This window comes from Phyllobates terribilis, unplaced genomic scaffold, assembly GCF_046119375.1.
Source record: "Phyllobates terribilis strain yellow unplaced genomic scaffold, ASM4611937v1 Scaffold_1__5_contigs__length_1240528914, whole genome shotgun sequence".
Taxonomy (NCBI): domain Eukaryota; kingdom Metazoa; phylum Chordata; class Amphibia; order Anura; family Dendrobatidae; genus Phyllobates; species Phyllobates terribilis.
In genome coordinates this window covers 357964844-357981828 of record NW_027362761.1, presented here as the reverse complement: position 1 = coordinate 357981828, position 16985 = coordinate 357964844, and the positions used below count along the sequence as shown (strand labels likewise).

The 16985-nt window shown below is 48.9% G+C and overlaps 1 protein-coding gene across 2 annotated transcripts in view; it reads left to right on the top strand.

The window, feature by feature from the left end:
• LOC141261631 (3'-5' RNA helicase YTHDC2-like) overlaps positions 1–16985 on the top strand; it is a 190200-nt gene that overhangs the window by 12255 nt on the left and 160960 nt on the right. For both annotated transcript variants that reach the window (XM_073676231.1, XM_073676229.1), the window contains exon 2: positions 5261–5409. The gene's annotated coding sequence lies outside the window, so the exon portion shown is untranslated. The remainder of the gene's footprint in view (positions 1–5260; positions 5410–16985) is intronic.

Genomic DNA, 16985 nt, shown 5'->3' with positions numbered 1-16985 from the left:
ATCAGACACGGCATCAGATTCTGACTCTGGATCCGACACGGACCAATATTCTAGAGTCCAGGACATGGTTGACAGCCTTATATTGGCCGTCAATCAGATTCTGCTTGTTAAAGAGGACGAGAGCCCTTCTCAGGGCTACTCCTTTTCCTTCAAGAGAATCAAGCGACCGGCACGCACTTTTTCTAACCAGAATTTGATAGTGTCTTTCAGAAACAATGGGAGCATCCTGGAAAGAAACAGTTAGACATGCTATACCCCTTTAACCACGACCTCGTCAGCAGATGGACGGAGTCCCCTTCTGTGGATCCTCCTGTCTCTCGTCTCTCGGCTAAGACGGTACTGTCCCTTCCAGACGGTTCTTCCCTCAAGGACATTACGGATAGACAGGTTGAGGCCTTGGCTAAGTCAGCCCTTGAGGCTGCTGGCACCTTCTTTTGTCCTTCCTTCGCCTCAACTTGGGTATCAAAAGCAGTCTCCGCGCCCAGCCTCCGACCCGGCCTCCAAGAAATCACTAACAAATCTCCCTTTTCAGGGCTCCAGACTATTTGGGTCTAAATAAGACCAGATCATCTCTGATGCCACTGGGGGCAAGAGCACTTCCCTTCCTCAGCAGAGACCTAATTGCCCTTTTCCTAGGAAACTTTACCTTCAGTTTCGGTCCTTTCGTCGCTTCGCTCAACCAGGACCCTCCTCTCAACAGGACCGTACCCCAGCACAGCAGGACAAACGTAAGCCTACCTTTAGGCCCACTCCCAACTGGCGCGCAAAGGGTCGCTCTTCCAAGCCCTCTGGAACCCGATCACGTTCCAACAGATTTTCCTCAGCATGACGGGGTCACTCCCACCTGGGTTTTCTCCCAGGGTGGGCGGCCGTCTACTTCTGTTCCGAGACCCTTGGGTATCGGCAATAGAGGATGCCTGGGTCAAGGAGATAGTGACCTCAGGCTACAAGATCGAGTTCAACGCCATACCAAGAACACGATTTCTCAGGTCCCGCCACCCGCATCCTTCTCTACTACCTGGTTTCCTTCAGGCCATTGCCTCCCTTCTGCGCTCAGGAGTTATAGTTCCAGTCCCCCTTCAAGAAAGGTGTTCGGGTTTCTACTCAAATCTTTTCGTCGTTCCAAAAAAGGACGGCTCACTACGTCCGATCTTAGACCTCAAGCAACTAAACCGACAGGTACGCGTACGTCACTTCAGAATGGAGTCCCTCAGGTCGGTAATCGCCTCGATGGAGGCCGGGGAATATCTATGTTCAGTGGATATTCAGGATGCGTATTTTCATATCCCAATCTGCGCACCACATCAGAAGTTCCTTCGATTTGCCTTCCAGAACGCACATTACCAGTTCACTTCTCTCCCCTTCGGGCTTGCCTCCGCCCCGAGGGTTTTCACAAAGGTAATGGCGACGGTCATGGCCATTCTACGTGCCAGGGGGATTGTAATTATCCCCTGCCTCGATGACCTAATGATCAAGGGTCCCACGTTCAGGGACTGCCTCCACAGTCTCCCGATCACCCTGAACACGCTTTCTCGGTTAGGCTGGCTGATCAACACAGACAAATCCTCCATGGTCCCATCTCAGTGCTTAACCTTCCTAGGGATGCAGTTCGACACGACCCATGCCCGGGTCATTCTCCCGAGGGAGAAGATAAACTCTCTCCGTCGGGGGATTCACCTTCTCTCCGACCCAAATCCACGACGTCTTTGCCTGTGCATCAGTGTCTTGGGAAAAATGGTGGCAGCTATGGAAGCTATCCCGTTTGCCCAGTTCCATACTCGGCCTCTTCAACTGGCCTTTCTGTTGGCATGGGACAAGAACCCGTTGTCTTGAAAGAGGTGACAAGAGTGCTAGTTTGGGCCGAGAATACTGTTCCGGCAATCTCAGCAGTACACATTCCGGGGGTCGACAGTTGGGCAGCCCGACTTCCTCAGTCGGCAGGGCCTTGCCTCAGGAGAATGGTCTCTCCATCCCTAGGTGTTCCGTCAGATATGCTCACGATGGGGCACGCCGGACGTCGACCTCATGGCTTCTCGGTTAAACCACAAGGTTCCATCCTTCGTAGCCCGGTCCCGCGATCCCCTTGCGATCGCTCAAGACGCGCTAGTCATCTCATGGTCTCAGTTCCAGCTGCGCTATCTTTTTCCCCCTCTACCATTGATCCCTCGGGTCATCAAAAAGATCAAGAAAGAGGGAGTACCGGTAATTCTAATAGCCCCGGATTGGCCCAGACGCGTCTGGTACGCAGATCTAGTAAACCTGCTCGTCGACTCCCACTGGAGACTACCGGACCGTCCGGACCTCCTCTCTCAGGGACCTGTTCTTCATCAGAGTTCTCGTTCTCTGAATTTAATGGCATGGCCGTTGAGGCCACAGTGTTGAGGAAGGCGGGTTTTGCGGACAACGTCATCCAGACCCTAATTAGTGCCAGGAAACCCGCAACCTCGCGCATATACCACAGAACCTGGAGAGCCTTTTTTAGTCACTGCGAGAAGGATCAGCTGGCTCCCATGTCCTTTTCTCTACCGGTCATTTTGGCCTTCCTTCAGTCTGGCCTGGAGGCGGGACTCTCTAAGCACTCTCAAAGGCCAAGTTTCGGCTTTATCCATTCTATTCCAGCGTAACTTGGCTTTCCGTCCTCAGGTCAAGACGTTTCTTCAAGGGGTAGCTCACCTGGCGCCGCCTTATCGTTCCCCGGTTGATCCATGGGACCTTAATATAACATAGTAACATAGTTTGTAAAGCCGAATAAAGACTTGCGTCCATCAAGTTCGACCTGTTATGGTCCTGAGCGTTCTTCAACAGCCCCCGTTTGAACCCATTCGGGACATCTCAGCCTCTCTGCTTTCCTGGAAGGTGGTTTTTCTGGTGGCTGTTGCCTCTATTAGGAGGGTTGCAGAGCTCGCAGCCCTCTCTTGTCGGTCGCCTTTTCTGGTCTTCCATCAAGACAAGGTAGTGCTCAGGCCAGTGCCTTCCTTTTTGCCAAAAGTAGTCTCCTCTTTCCACATCAATGAGGACATTGTTTTGCCTTCCTTCTGCCCGGCCCCAGTGCACCCTCGGGAGAAATCCCTGCACAAACTGGATCTGGTCAGAGCTCTACGTGTGTACCTTTCTAGAACGGCTTCCCTTCAGCGTTCGGACGCCCTGTTTGTCATTCCTGAGGGGCGTCGCAAGGGTCTCCCTGCTTCCAAGTCAACCATCGCCCGTTGGATACGTTCGACCATTTTGGAGGCATATCGCGTCTCGGACAAATCTCCCCCTCCGGGGCTAAGGGCTCACTCCACCTGGGCGGTGGGGGCCTCTTGGGCTGTTCGCCATCAGGCTTCAGCTTCTCAGATCTGTAAGGCTGCAACATTGTCTTCACTTCACACCTTTTCAAGGTTTTACAAGGTCCACACTTATTCATCAGCTGATGCCAGTCTTGGACGGAAGGTTCTGCAGGCAGCGGTTGCCTGCAGTAAGAACTAGTCTGTGGCTACCTTTTTTTTTGTTCTCCCACCCTAGGGACTGCTTTTGGATGTCCCATGGTCCTGTGTCCCCCAATGAAGCGATAAAGAAAGAGGGATTTTTGGTACTCACCATAAAATCTCTTTCTTGGAGCCTTCATTGGGGGACACAGCACCCTCCCTGATTTTGGGCATAGGTACAGTGGGCCCTGTTGGGCATCTAATTTAGTTTTCACGGTTGGGCATTGCGTAGTTAATTGTTTTAGGTTCCTCCTACTGCTTTAGCCACTAACTGGTGAGCTTGGTGCCTGTAGGCGGGTGTATACTGCGGAGGAGGAGCTTTTTTCTTTTTTTGCCTAGTGTCAACCTCCTAGTGACAACAGCATACACCCATGGTCCTGTGTCCCCCAATGAAGGCTCCAAGAAAGAGATTTTACGGTGAGTACCAAAAATCCCTCCTTATCGACAAAAAGTAAAAAAGTTATGGGTCTGGGAAGAAGAGGAGGAAAAAACAAAAGAGGAAAATCTCCATGTTGGGAAGGAGCTAATAGGAATATATCACATGTATCGTTTAATTATCAAAAGCAAATAATGCGTGTCAGTATCATTTTCCTATCTGGATTGACAGTTTCTTTATTTTTTGTACATAATTATGGGTCCTGCCCTGATAGAATTCAGAAATTTACGTTACAGAGCAACTACAAAGACATTAGAAGCTATTGTCTGGAGATGGCTTATTGCCTTCTATGGGAGAGTGTTCTAGGCATGCTCAGTGACCAGTGCAGGGAGGTGGAGGAGGTGAGCTGCATCTATTGAAAATGGTGGATTTTCTGAAATTTGCCCCACAGCAGTGTTAACTTTGAAGGAAACCTGTCAGTCTATTCATACTGTTTAAACCACTGTCAATATGCATCAGAGCCTGGCTGCACAATTTCAGTCAGGTATTTTTTTTCTGAAATGGTCTGACGTTTGTATAGTTTGATCACACAGGGAATGATTGGGGCAGGCTAAACTAGTCCGGGTTGTCTCTGTCCAGATTTTTACTGCGCTGCACCAGATGATTGACGGGTCTTTCGCTAAGTACACACACGTGAAAGACCTATCAAGAAGCCAGCCGAGGACAGCATCACACTAGTGTGGTTTCTTTCTATGGTCCCCTGCGGGATCATTAAACTATATTTCGGGCAGCCTGGCTCTGATTCATGCTGCTCTGTCTTCTGGACAGCAAGAATTGAGTGACAAGTTCCCTTTAAAGGGGTTGTCTGGCTTTGGGCAACAAGTCTGCAGTCAGTGCGCGCTGTGAGGATTGTCCAGTGCCAGCAAATTGCATACATAGGTCATGTACCGACTAGACGTGTGTGGCCTTGCTTCGGGCACGTCTAGTTGGAATGTGTCCGGAAGTATGCAAATCACATTCTTGCGATCATGTGCCTGCCTGCTTCTGTCTCCGGCACTGGAGAATCCTCACAGTGCGCACAATGTGACAATTCACAAGTCTGCAGTCACATGTAGTGACTGCAGACTTGTAGCCTAAGGCTGGACAATCTCTTTAATTGTAAACCTTCCCATAATTAAAATGAGATTAATACAGGCTCATTATGCATAGGAAATATCAGTTTATTATGAGATTTACTGGTGAATGTGAGGGCAGGAAAACTTAATACAGGATTATTTTTTTTTAGATATAATAACATGGAATAAAATCTTCCAAATAACAATTTTCTATTAAATAATATTTAATCAGTGTTCTGTTACTTTATATTTTTTTGCAGATTTGCTGTGCATCATAAACTATATATAATATTTCTTTACAGGAAAATGCAGCATCAACATGTGGAATGATATTGAGCTTTTAGCAAATGATGACACTGGGAGTTGCCGTTTGAACATTGATTCTCGCCAAGAAAGCGGCACCGCTTTGTACCAAGTAGACACACTACTAAAAATCTCCTCCACTGAAAAAGTAAGTCTTCATAGAGCACAGCCCTTTTAGTGAAATATGAAACCTAGTGGCCCCAATGTTTGTGGGATTACTCAGATTTGTTGGTTGGTCAGGAGTCTGGCATAGTTGGGTGGCTGAATGGTCTTCAAGGTTGTCACCTAGTTGGTATAAAATATCATGTATTAAATGAATATATCATTATTTAGAGGTGTCAGTTTATGTAAATATTGGCAATGTTATCATGGTTAAATATATGGACAACGTCGGGGGGGTGTTAAACCTTTGCAGTGTTCGACTTTTATAGCCTTTGTGTTGCGCAGCCTATTTGAGGCTGCAGAATGAGTTGGCTGAAAATCCATCAGTGAGCTGCTCTGATAGGATAGTTTATCACTCCTATCTTCCTTGAGCCTATTTTACTTATTCGTGAAAAACGGACTGTTTTTGCATCTGTATTAGCTCTGGTTATAAGACCCAGTGGTCTGGCCAGGACTCCCAATGTGAGAACAGTCTGTGTTTCATTGATGTGTGAAACTGGCCTAAGGCTATGTGCCCATGATGCAGAAATGCTCTGGATTTTTCCTGAGCGTTTCTGCATCTCCCTGGCAGAAAAAAACGGATGCGGATTGTACATGCGTTTTTCCTGCCAGGGACAAGCGGAAGTGAAGCGTTCTTCACATGCATTTCCGCATGCGGGTTGACAAGCGCTTTTAGCATCACTTGGAAAGTGCTTGAAAATTTGGTCACACTATATAAATCCATGCAACTGGCATGGATTTTTATAGAGTGACCGAAAGAATGGTAAAAAATAAATCTATACTTACCTTCTGATGGCCCCCGGTGTCCTTGTCTCGGCTTGCCGGCAGCTCACGGTAGACTAAAGGACCTGCCGACGTCAGCGGTCGCGTGACCCGCCACATGACTTAATGACATCACCGCAGGTCCTTTAGTCTACCGCGAGCTGCCGGCAAGCCAAGACAAGCACACCGCGGGCCATCAGAAGGTAAGTATAATCTTTATTTTTTATTTTATTCTTTTTTTCACAGGTACTATGGTACCTGGGTCCGGAGGAGAGTCTCCTCTTCTCCAGACCCGGGTACCTCCGCACATTGAAACGCATGTTATCCGCATATACAGATGCAGTGATGCGGATTCCATGCGCTCCAATGCAAGTGAATGGCGGCGAAAACGCAGCGATTCCGCCAAATAACTGGTAGTGCTGCGGATTTTTCCGCAATGATAATCCGCAGCGGAAAGTTCCGCAGCATGTGCACAGCACATGCGGATTATCATTGGGAAACATGGCAGACCTTCTACCAAGCGTTCACATCTGATAAAACACGGACCAGTGCTTCTCTTTAGGGCTGTTCAGATGAGCTGTTCCACATGGACTAAGTGGCCGCGAAAAAATAAATAAATAATCGCAGCATGTACTAATCTCTTCCGGTTTATTTTTTTGGATGAGGCTCTCCTAGTTTATGCGGCAGGTAAAAAAAAACAAAAACTGATCCCATACAGATCGTCCTTATTGCATCCAATTTTTACAGGTACATTCCAAATATTAACATAGGAAACTGTATTTGGTCTTGTACAGTTTTTATAATGTTGATGTATAAAAACTTATACCATACGGATGTAAGAAATGGACATTGAGATGACGTGGATGATAATTGTCTGTTTGTCATATGCTCGTCTGAACCTGGCCTAACTTTGATGGAGCAGGAGTACAACAGAAGGGTCCCAGCAGTAGTTTCAGGAAGGCATATGGTACTGCACTACCCTGGTTCCCCTTTTGCTCCTGCCCTGACAAGGGCAGTCCACCGCTACCACTGCGATAAGAGGCCCTGCACTTGCCCTTCAACAAAAAGTCACATGTGTCCCGACGCGTTTCTTCTTTCCTCAAGATTCCTCAGGGGACATATATACATGATAAGAAGGTTACTAGGCTATAGTGCTATAATAAGAGCCACATTACTCTCCACTATCCTCGCAATAAGGGATGTGGAACAAGGAATGTATCAGGGATATATATGGCAGGGTAAGTTAGATAGAAACAAGAACAGGTGGTCACTGATTTCCATCTGTCCAATCAACCAGCTTCCAGATATGGGAATGTGGATTGTAAGTCACACATACATAAACCATTCACTATCAATGTGGAGGGAAGTGTGCGCTCATCCAGGAACGCACTCAGGTCCGGGTGAGCCGCAAGCATCACTTCCGGGGGTGGACCCATTATAAAGCTCAGTGCCAGTGGTACAGTAGCTGTGCTGACACACATGCTGGACCGCATGCGTCATTTCCGGTTCTTACCGTTTGGCTCTAAGGTAGCGTGAGACCCGCGATAAGCAAGTGGAACGCATAGTGAGACGCACCCGTCACTTCCAGAGGCGTCACAGTGGTGACATCACATCAGGTGCCGTTCATAAACTGCTATTTTCTATAAGTGAGGTACACATTCCATCAGGCATCATTCGAAAGGTGTGACAATAAATGACGTCACACATGGTACCACTGGTGATACATAGGTGATTCATGACCCTAAAGCACAATTAAGTGCGGGCAAACGAGAATTGGATATTGAAAGTACATAAATATATATGTAAGATGATCTATGCAATATATAGATCATATGAAGAAGCAATGGATAGACTGGTGGAAAGCAAAATGTATAAAACTTAGTCCATACATGAATAGAGGGTGGTGTAATGAGGTATAAATATTCATCAAGAATGTCAATATATGAGATAATAGGATTACCTTTGGCAGGGTGGGGGAGAGGAAAAAATGAACTATGATGATATATGGTGGGCAGGGCAAATATGAGTGAACCCGGAAGAAGTTTTCACAATAACAGAAAGTGTAAGGATAAAGGGGGTAGAAAGCCACAGTAAGTTTATATAAAGCAACTATATGTAAGTTGCTCATTAAGACCTTTGGGTGTAACAGTGTCCAGGTAGAATATCCATTTTGTCCCAGTCCCCCCCCCCCCCCTCTGAGGTTTAGGTACCCGATCAATACCCATGAATTTGAGTACCTTAACATTACCTCCATGGTGATTATTAATGTGTCTGGCTAGAGGCGTGTCCCTGGCATGTTCAGTATCCCCAAGGTGCTCGCCGATACGATGTCTGAATTCCAGAATAGTTTTCCCTATGTATTCCATGCCGCTGTTACGCACACGCCCGGACTGACTGGCGTGAGCATTAGTGATCCCACTGGACCATGAACCGAGGAGTGCCTGGAGGGGTGTAACTAAGTATCAACTCGGTCCGACCAAGGTCACACGGCGGCTCAGTCGACTCCGTGAACCAGGGAGGAACCGAGCAGAGGGACCAGGTGCTACTCCATGTCAGACCCCGGTCACAGCTGTTGACCCACACGGGAGAATGCAGGAACAGGCATGTTAGGCTGGCATACAGAGAGGTGGGTACTGGCAGGCACGGATGGTATGCAGACAGGTGGGTATTGGCAGGCACAGCTGGTATGCAGACAGGTGGGCACTGGCAGGCACGGCTGGCATGCAGACAGGTGGGCACTGGCAGGCACGGCTGGCATGCAGACAGATGGGCACTGGCAGGTAGGAACGCAAGCAGGATAGGGACCAGTACAGACTGGGACACAGGAACGGAGCCGCAGGTGGGGTAGACAAGCAGAGCAGAGCAAAATCCGCAGATGCGGTAGAGAAGCAGAGCAGAGCAAAACCCGCAGGTGCGGTAGACAAGCAGAGCAGAGCAAAACCTGCAGGTGCGGTAGAGAAGCAGAGCAAAGCAAAACCCGCAGGTGCGGTAGACAAGCAGAGCAAAACCCGCAGGTGCGGTAGACAAGCAGAGCAGAGCAAAACCCGCAGGTGCAGTAAACAAGCAGAGCAGAGCAAAACCCGCAGGAGTGGTGAACAAGCTTGAGCACAGCGAAACCGCAGGTGCGGTAGACAAGCAGAGCAGAGCAAAACCCGCAGGTGCGGTAGAGAAGCAGAGCAGAGCAAAACCCGCAGGTGCGGTAGACAAGCAGAGCAGAGCAAAACCCGCAGGTGTGGTAGACAAGCAGAGCAGAGCAAAACCCGCAGGTGCGGTAGACAAGCAGAGCAGAGCAAAACCCGCAGGTGCGGTAGACAAGCAGAGCAGAGCAAAACCCGCAGGTGCGGTAGACGAGCAGAGCAAAACCCGCAGGTGCGGTAGACAAGCAGAGCAGAGCAAAACCCGCAGGTGCGGTAGACAAGCAGAGCAGAGCAAAACCCGCAGGTGCGGTAGACAAGCAGATCAGAGCAAAACCCGCAGGTGCAGTAAACAAGCAGAGCAGAGCAAAACCCGCAGGAGTGGTGAACAAGCTTGAGCACAGCGAAACCGCAGGTGCGGTGAACAGGCTGAGCAGAGCGAAACCGCCGGTGCGGTAGACGAGCAGAGCAGAGCAAAATCCGCAGATGCGGTAGATGAGCAGAGCAAAGCAAAACCCGCAGATGCGGTAGACAAGCAGAGCAGAGCAAAACCCGCAGGTGCAGTAGACAAGCAGAGCAAAACCCGCAGGTGCGGTAGACAAGCAGAGCAGAGCAAAACCCGCAGGTGCGGTAGACAAGCAGAGCAGAGCAAAACCCGCAGGTGCGGTAGACAAGCAGAGCAGAGCAAAACCCGCAGGTGCGGTAGACAAGCAGAGCAGAGCAAAACCCGCAGGTGCGGTAGACAAGCAGAGCAGAGCAAAACCCGCAGGTGCGGTAGACAAGCAGAGCAGAGCAAAACCCGCAGGTGCGGTAGACAAGCAGAGCAGAGCAAAACCCGCAGGTGCGGTAGACAAGCAGAGCAGAGCAAAACCCGCAGGTGCGGTAGACAAGCAGAGCAGAGCAAAACCCGCAGGTGCGGTAGACAAGCAGAGCAGAGCAAAACCCGCAGGTGCGGTAGACAAGCAGAGCAGAGCAAAACCCGCAGGTGCGGTAGACAAGCAGAGCAGAGCAAAACCCGCAGGTGCGGTAGACAAGCAGAGCAGAGCAAAACCCGCAGGTGCGGTAGACAAGCAGAGCAGAGCAAAACCCGCAGGTGCGGTAGACAAGCAGAGCAGAGCAAAACCCGCAGGTGCGGTAGACAAGCAGAGCAGAGCAAAACCCGCAGGTGCGGTAGACAAGCAGAGCAGAGCAAAACCCGCAGGTGCGGTAGACAAGCAGAGCAGAGCAAAACCCGCAGGTGCGGTAGACAAGCAGAGCAGAGCAAAACCCGCAGGTGCGGTAGACAAGCAGAGCAGAGCAAAACCCGCAGGTGCGGTAGACAAGCAGAGCAGAGCAAAACCCGCAGGTGCGGTAGACAAGCAGAGCAGAGCAAAACCCGCAGGTGCGGTAGACAAGCAGAGCAGAGCAAAACCCGCAGGTGCGGTAGACAAGCAGAGCAGAGCAAAACCCGCAGGTGCGGTAGACAAGCAGAGCAGAGCAAAACCCGCAGGTGCGGTAGACAAGCAGAGCAGAGCAAAACCCGCAGGTGCGGTAGACAAGCAGAGCGGAGCAAAACCCGCAGGTGCGGTAGACAAGCAGAGCGGAGCAAAACCCGCAGGTGCGGTAGACAAGCAGAGCGGAGCAAAACCCGCAGGTGCGGTAGACAAGCAGAGCGGAGCAAAACCCGCAGGTGCGGTAGACAAGCAGAGCGGAGCGAAACCCGCAGGTGCGGTAGACAAGCAGAGCGGAGCGAAACCCGCAGGTGCGGTAGACAAGCAGAGCGGAGCGAAACCCGCAGGTGCGGTAGACAAGCAGAGCGGAGCGAAACCCGCAGGTGCGGTAGACAAGCAGAGCGGAGCGAAACCCGCAGGTGCGGTAGACAAGCAGAGCGGAGCGAAACCCGCAGGTGCGGTAGACAAGCAGAGCGGAGCGAAACCCGCAGGTGCGGTAGACAAGCAGAGCGGAGCGAAACCCGCAGGTGCGGTAGACAAGCAGAGCGGAGCGAAACCCGCAGGTGCGGTAGACAAGCAGAGCGGAGCGAAACCCGCAGGTGCGGTAGACAAGCAGAGCGGAGCGAAACCCGCAGGTGCGGTAGACAAGCAGAGCGGAGCGAAACCCGCAGGTGCGGTAGACAAGCAGAGCGGAGCGAAACCCGCAGGTGCGGTAGACAAGCAGAGCGGAGCGAAACCCGCAGGTGCGGTAGACAAGCAGAGCGGAGCGAAACCCGCAGGTGCGGTAGACAAGCAGAGCGGAGCGAAACCCGCAGGTGCGGTAGACAAGCAGAGCGGAGCGAAACCCGCAGGTGCGGTAGACAAGCAGAGCGGAGCGAAACCCGCAGGTGCGGTAGACAAGCAGAGCGGAGCGAAACCCGCAGGTGCGGTAGACAAGCAGAGCGGAGCAAAAACCGCAGGTGCGGTAGACAAGCAGAGCGGAGCAAAAACCGCAGGTGCGGTAGACAAGCTGAGCGGAGCAAAAACCGCAGGTGCGGTGAACAAGCAGAACCAGATACACACAAGGTACTTACAATGAAGTAGCGAGTGTACACAAAACTCACATACAGAAGTTCAGAGACAACGAGTTGGAGTTAAGTGCAGGTTCAGACACTGCAGGAAAAGGGAAGGTTCGGACATAGAGAGAAACAGGTAACGGGCTAGGACACAGTTCAGACAGGAACTGAACCAGGAATAAGATACAGGAACGAGCCTGGGAACTCAGCCCCCAGGGTGGCGGAGACAGACTAGAAGTCACAGATACAGGAAACAGGCCTGGATATACAGCCCCCAGGGGCGGAAACAGACAAGATACAGGACAGGACCTGGCAACTCAGTTGCACAGAACACACTGAGTGAAAGTGTTGCTCAGCACCCCCTACTGGGTGGAGGGGGTTTAAGTATCCAGTGACTCACAGCAATAGGCTGGGGAGGCATTAGGAGTGCGCACACAGGAACTATAAGAATCAGGTAGTAGCCGCACCGCCGCCCTAAGCAATCAGACAAGAGACACAGCAGGTACTGGAGCAAAGTGTGCAGCCTGGATTGATAGGTAAGATGGCGGTCTTGCATGGTGGGAGGTGGAAAGCCATGCCAGCACGCCGACAGGGATGTTACAGCCGCACTCACAAGTGGCCTTATAGACCACCCTCTGTATGTGGCAATTGATGAAGTGTCTGATTGCGTAGGTTTTGTTGGTGATATTACTCTTGAACTGTGTGCCGTGTTAAGATATGGGCATGCTACGCAATTATTGCACTTAAAGCAACCTTTATGGTTATCAAGCCATGTAGGGGTACAGGGCATACTGTAATGGCTATGAATAAGTCTGTCACTGCTGGATCTACCCCTCCTAAATGTAATCTGAGGTCCATCTGTCAATAAATTTTTCAGATCATCGTCCATCTGTAGTACAGACCAACGACTAGCAAGGATTTCACATATCTGACGAGCACCATTAGCATAGGTGGTAATAAATCTAATGTTCTTATCATCCCTAGTTCTTTTTCTAGGTCTAAGTAGATCCCGGCGATTTTGAGCTTTTGCAAAATGATAAGCACGCCTCAACACATGATCCGGGTATCCTCTCTCTCTAAATCTTGTCCTAAGTTCCCTTGCCTGCTGTTCAAAGGATGCAATGTCTGTGCAGTTTATCCTGATTCTCAGGTATTGCCCCTTGGGTATACCCCTTTTTAAATGTACGGGGTGATTACTCTCCCATCTCAGGAACGAGTTTGTTGCCGTGGGCTTTCTAAATGTACATGTCCCAATCTCGCCAGTAGTTTTTTAACTGATCAAAATATCCAGAAATGGTAAGGTGGTGTCTTCTAGAACTGAGGTAAAGAACATGCCGATGTCATTCTTATTGAGCGCAGAGATGAAAATGTCAAACTCATCCTGATTGCCCTTCCAAACTACAAACACATCGTCAAAATATCTTGTCCATAATTCAATCTTGTCGGTATAGTTGTCCAAATCTCCACCAAAGACAGCTGTCACCTCCCACCAGCCCAGGAACAAATTTGCGTAAGATGGCGCGCAAGGACTGCCAATCGCAGTGCCCCTGAGCTGGTGGAAGATCCTGCGGTCAAAGAGGAAGTCATTTCTGGTCAGACAAAACCTCAATAATTTAAGTACGAACTCGTCGTGTGCCTGGTATTGGCAACCTCTCATGCTCAGGAAATACTGTACGGCAGCAAGGCCTTTATCATGGGGAATGGACGAGTACAGAGATTCTACATCGATACTTCCCAGGTGGACATCTGGGTCAACCGTTAGTCCCTCCAGTGTAAGTAGAAGGTCTGGGGTATCTCGCACAAAGGACTGAAGTGCCGTTAAAAAAGGCTTGAGACCAGAGTCCAGATAAATGCCACAGTTTTGTGTTAAACTATTAATGCCTGATACAATAGGTCTACCCTTCAAATTCTTCACCCCCTTATGTATCTTAGGTAGGCAATAAAACCGCTGAACTCATATTCTGCTTTGTTTATTACTCCAGTCCTCTGGTAGGTGGTGGCGTCTTAGTGCTTTTAGATCGGAGAGAAGTAAAGGGTCCTAAGCCCAACAAATTTGGATTTGTTTAACAGTCTCACTCCAGGTAATAATTCGTCCGCAATGCCTAGGTCGGTGCAGACACGATGATCCTGTCTAGCAAAATGCTTTCTCCTACGAAGCTTGCGGAGGAACAGGTTAAGGTCTTTAATGGAATGGAAAAGGTCAAAGTCAGAACTGGGGAGAAAAGATAATCCTTTGCCAAGGACGCCCTTTTCCAGATCATTAAGCGGTCTTGTAGAGAGATTAATGATCTGGATATCAGATTTCAGTTGTGATTTTGTTGCATGCGACTCCTTATTGGGTATGGTTGATCTAAAAAAAGGGGGGGGGGGGAGAATTAAACTGTCTATCATTAGACCTTGGGGTGCCCCTTGTTTGGCCCCTCCCTCTCCCTCTAGGATTCCGTCCCTACCCTCGGAGTCCGAAAATTCGTTCTCTGTAGACGATAGATCTGTCTCTCTCTCAAAGTTGTTAGGCTTAGTGTTAATAACTAGGTACGCTTTGTTATACTTGAAATCTTGGATATCTCTAGAATATTGCTTATGTTTCCTTTCTTTTAGATGGTATTGGAAACGTTCTACTGTATTCTGTAACTTTATTTCTTTAGTAGAGAAATCCGGCTCTGACATGAATCTTTTAGTGATATCAACTAGTGTTGAGCGAGCACTAAAATGCTCGAGTGTTCGAAGCTCGGGCCGAGCTCACCGTGATACTTGGGTGCTCGACCCGAGCAACGAGCCCAATGTTAGTCTATGGGAGACCCGAGCATTTTTGAGGCAGCACCCCTGGCAGTCTGTAGAAAGCCAAAAAAGTGCCCAAAACGATAGTGACAGTGCTCAAAAGACATGGGGACAGCATGGGCATCGCCCCAGGAAGCATTTCTGACCCCCAGGTCACTGCTGTCAACAACGTGGTCAGAGGTATTAAGCCACTTTAACGGGCTCACAATAAAACGTTAAAAAACGAAACTGAAACGGTTTTCCTTTGAAATATGTTAAGGAACTTCCTTTCCAGGGTAAAGACTTGTGTATAAGGTAAAATAAATAACCAAAAACAAAAATACTCCTCCACACCTTGGGCTATGTTTACAAGTAGCATTTTTTATGCGTTTTTGCACTTTTGTATTGCTTTCAACCGTGACAAATGCATTTACCGGGAAATGTAATTTTAACATTTTACAATCTTATCTGGCCATGTGCTGTGTGACACATGCATACAGTGCTGAAAAGTCATGGGAACAGCATGGGGAAGACCCCTGGAAGCATCTCTGACACCCAGGTCACTGCCTAAAAGTGTGCCCATCAGAAGTGATCCTTTCCGCATCAGAAGATGCCGACTTGCAACTATCCCCGTGCAAGTCCTTGTCCCAGGGCAGTGTTCAATTGTACCTCCCCCATTCCTTGCAATGCAAGCGCAAGTATGCAGCCTGCCACCCACCCACCCCCAGGCTGCAATACCATACTGCTAGCTTGCACTTGAAATGGGGCCTTTTAGTTTGGAGGAGGCCGAAGCTGGCCACTACCTCATGGCTGCTTCGGCAGCGAGGTATCCATACTCAGTCCCCAGCCGCCAGAGGGCGGCCGGGTGTCCACGCTCAGTCCCCAGCCGCCAGGGGGCGGCCGGGTGTCCATAAACGGTCCCCAGCCGCCCCTATTTCTCCTTCAAACTTCCCCCCCACTTTTCTTAGCCTGGCCTGCTTTAGGGCAGCATTGAACGAGCCCACCAGAGAACCAGACTCCTCCGGTGGGCCCTGGCTTCTCCATCAGGGGAGTTGAGAGTGCCAAGATGAGGAGCATGATGATTATGATAGAAGCTAGCGTCTGCTTTGTTTTCTTGGAATGCAAGCGCATGTTTGTAGTAGCGGCTAGGCCTGAGGTGGTCAGCGTTTTGGCGCATATCCTACCTCCTCCGAGGATTGCTGGATGTTTTCCTGCTACTATCCCAGTTCTATGACTCCCGTTAAAACAAAGCTTCAGCTAATGAATGATGGATGAGGTGGTGGCAAAGGAGAAAGAGCAGGAGGAACAGGGACCATTCACATCAATATCAGGCCAGTCCACACATGTCTTGTGGGATATGTTTCTGTACCAAAAGGAGCGGTTTGGCTACACAGTTAAAGGGCATAAAAAAACAGACAATGTGAACTGAGGTCTAAGATGGCAGACATACAAGAAACAGAGGCATGTTCACACTAGCAAAAAAGAAGCAAGACAAAAATATATCTCATACCCTACCATAATTATATATAAATGTAAAGCAAAGTTGCATAATAAATATAGGGTACTTAGTGAACTATTTTTGATCAAAAAAAGTATACAAACCGTCCCACCAGCGGCAAGGTGACCCTAAATTGGGACGGTACCTATACTGCCTATATTAAAAACCTTACTGTATATCAAAGTTGAAGTAATGCATATAAAAGGGTAGACAAATAGGACCGGGTCCCAACTCCAGACCACCTAGGCCCGTGGCAAGCTACATACACACCAATCAGCCCAACAAAGGGCATGCCACACCCTTAAATTGCACAGAATGCAAACAAGTAAAAAAAACAGACAATGTGAACTGAGGTCTAAGATGGCAGACATACAAGAAACAGAGGCATGTTCACACTAGCAAAAAAGAAGCAAGACAAAAATATATCTCATACCCTACCATAATTATATATAAATGTAAAGCAAAGTTGCATAATAAATATAGGGTACTTAGTGAACTATTTTTGATCAAAAAAAGTATACAAGCCGTCCCACCAGCGGCAAGGTGACCCTAAATTGGGACGGTACCTATACTGCCTATATTAAAAACCTTACTGTATATCAAAGTTGAAGTAATGCATATAAAAGGGTAGACAAATAGGACCGGGTCCCAACTCCAGACCACCTAGGCCCGTGGCAAGCTACATACACACCAATCAGCCCAACAAAGGGCATGCCACACCCTTAAATTGCACAGAATGCAAACAAGTCAAAAAAACAGACAATGTGAACTGAGGTCTAAGATGGCAGACATACAAGAAACAGAGGCATGTTCACACTAGCAAAAAAGAAGCAAGACAAAAATATATCTCATACCCTACCATAATTATATATAAATGTAAAGCAAAGTTGCATAATAAATATAGGGTACTTAGTGAACTATTTTTG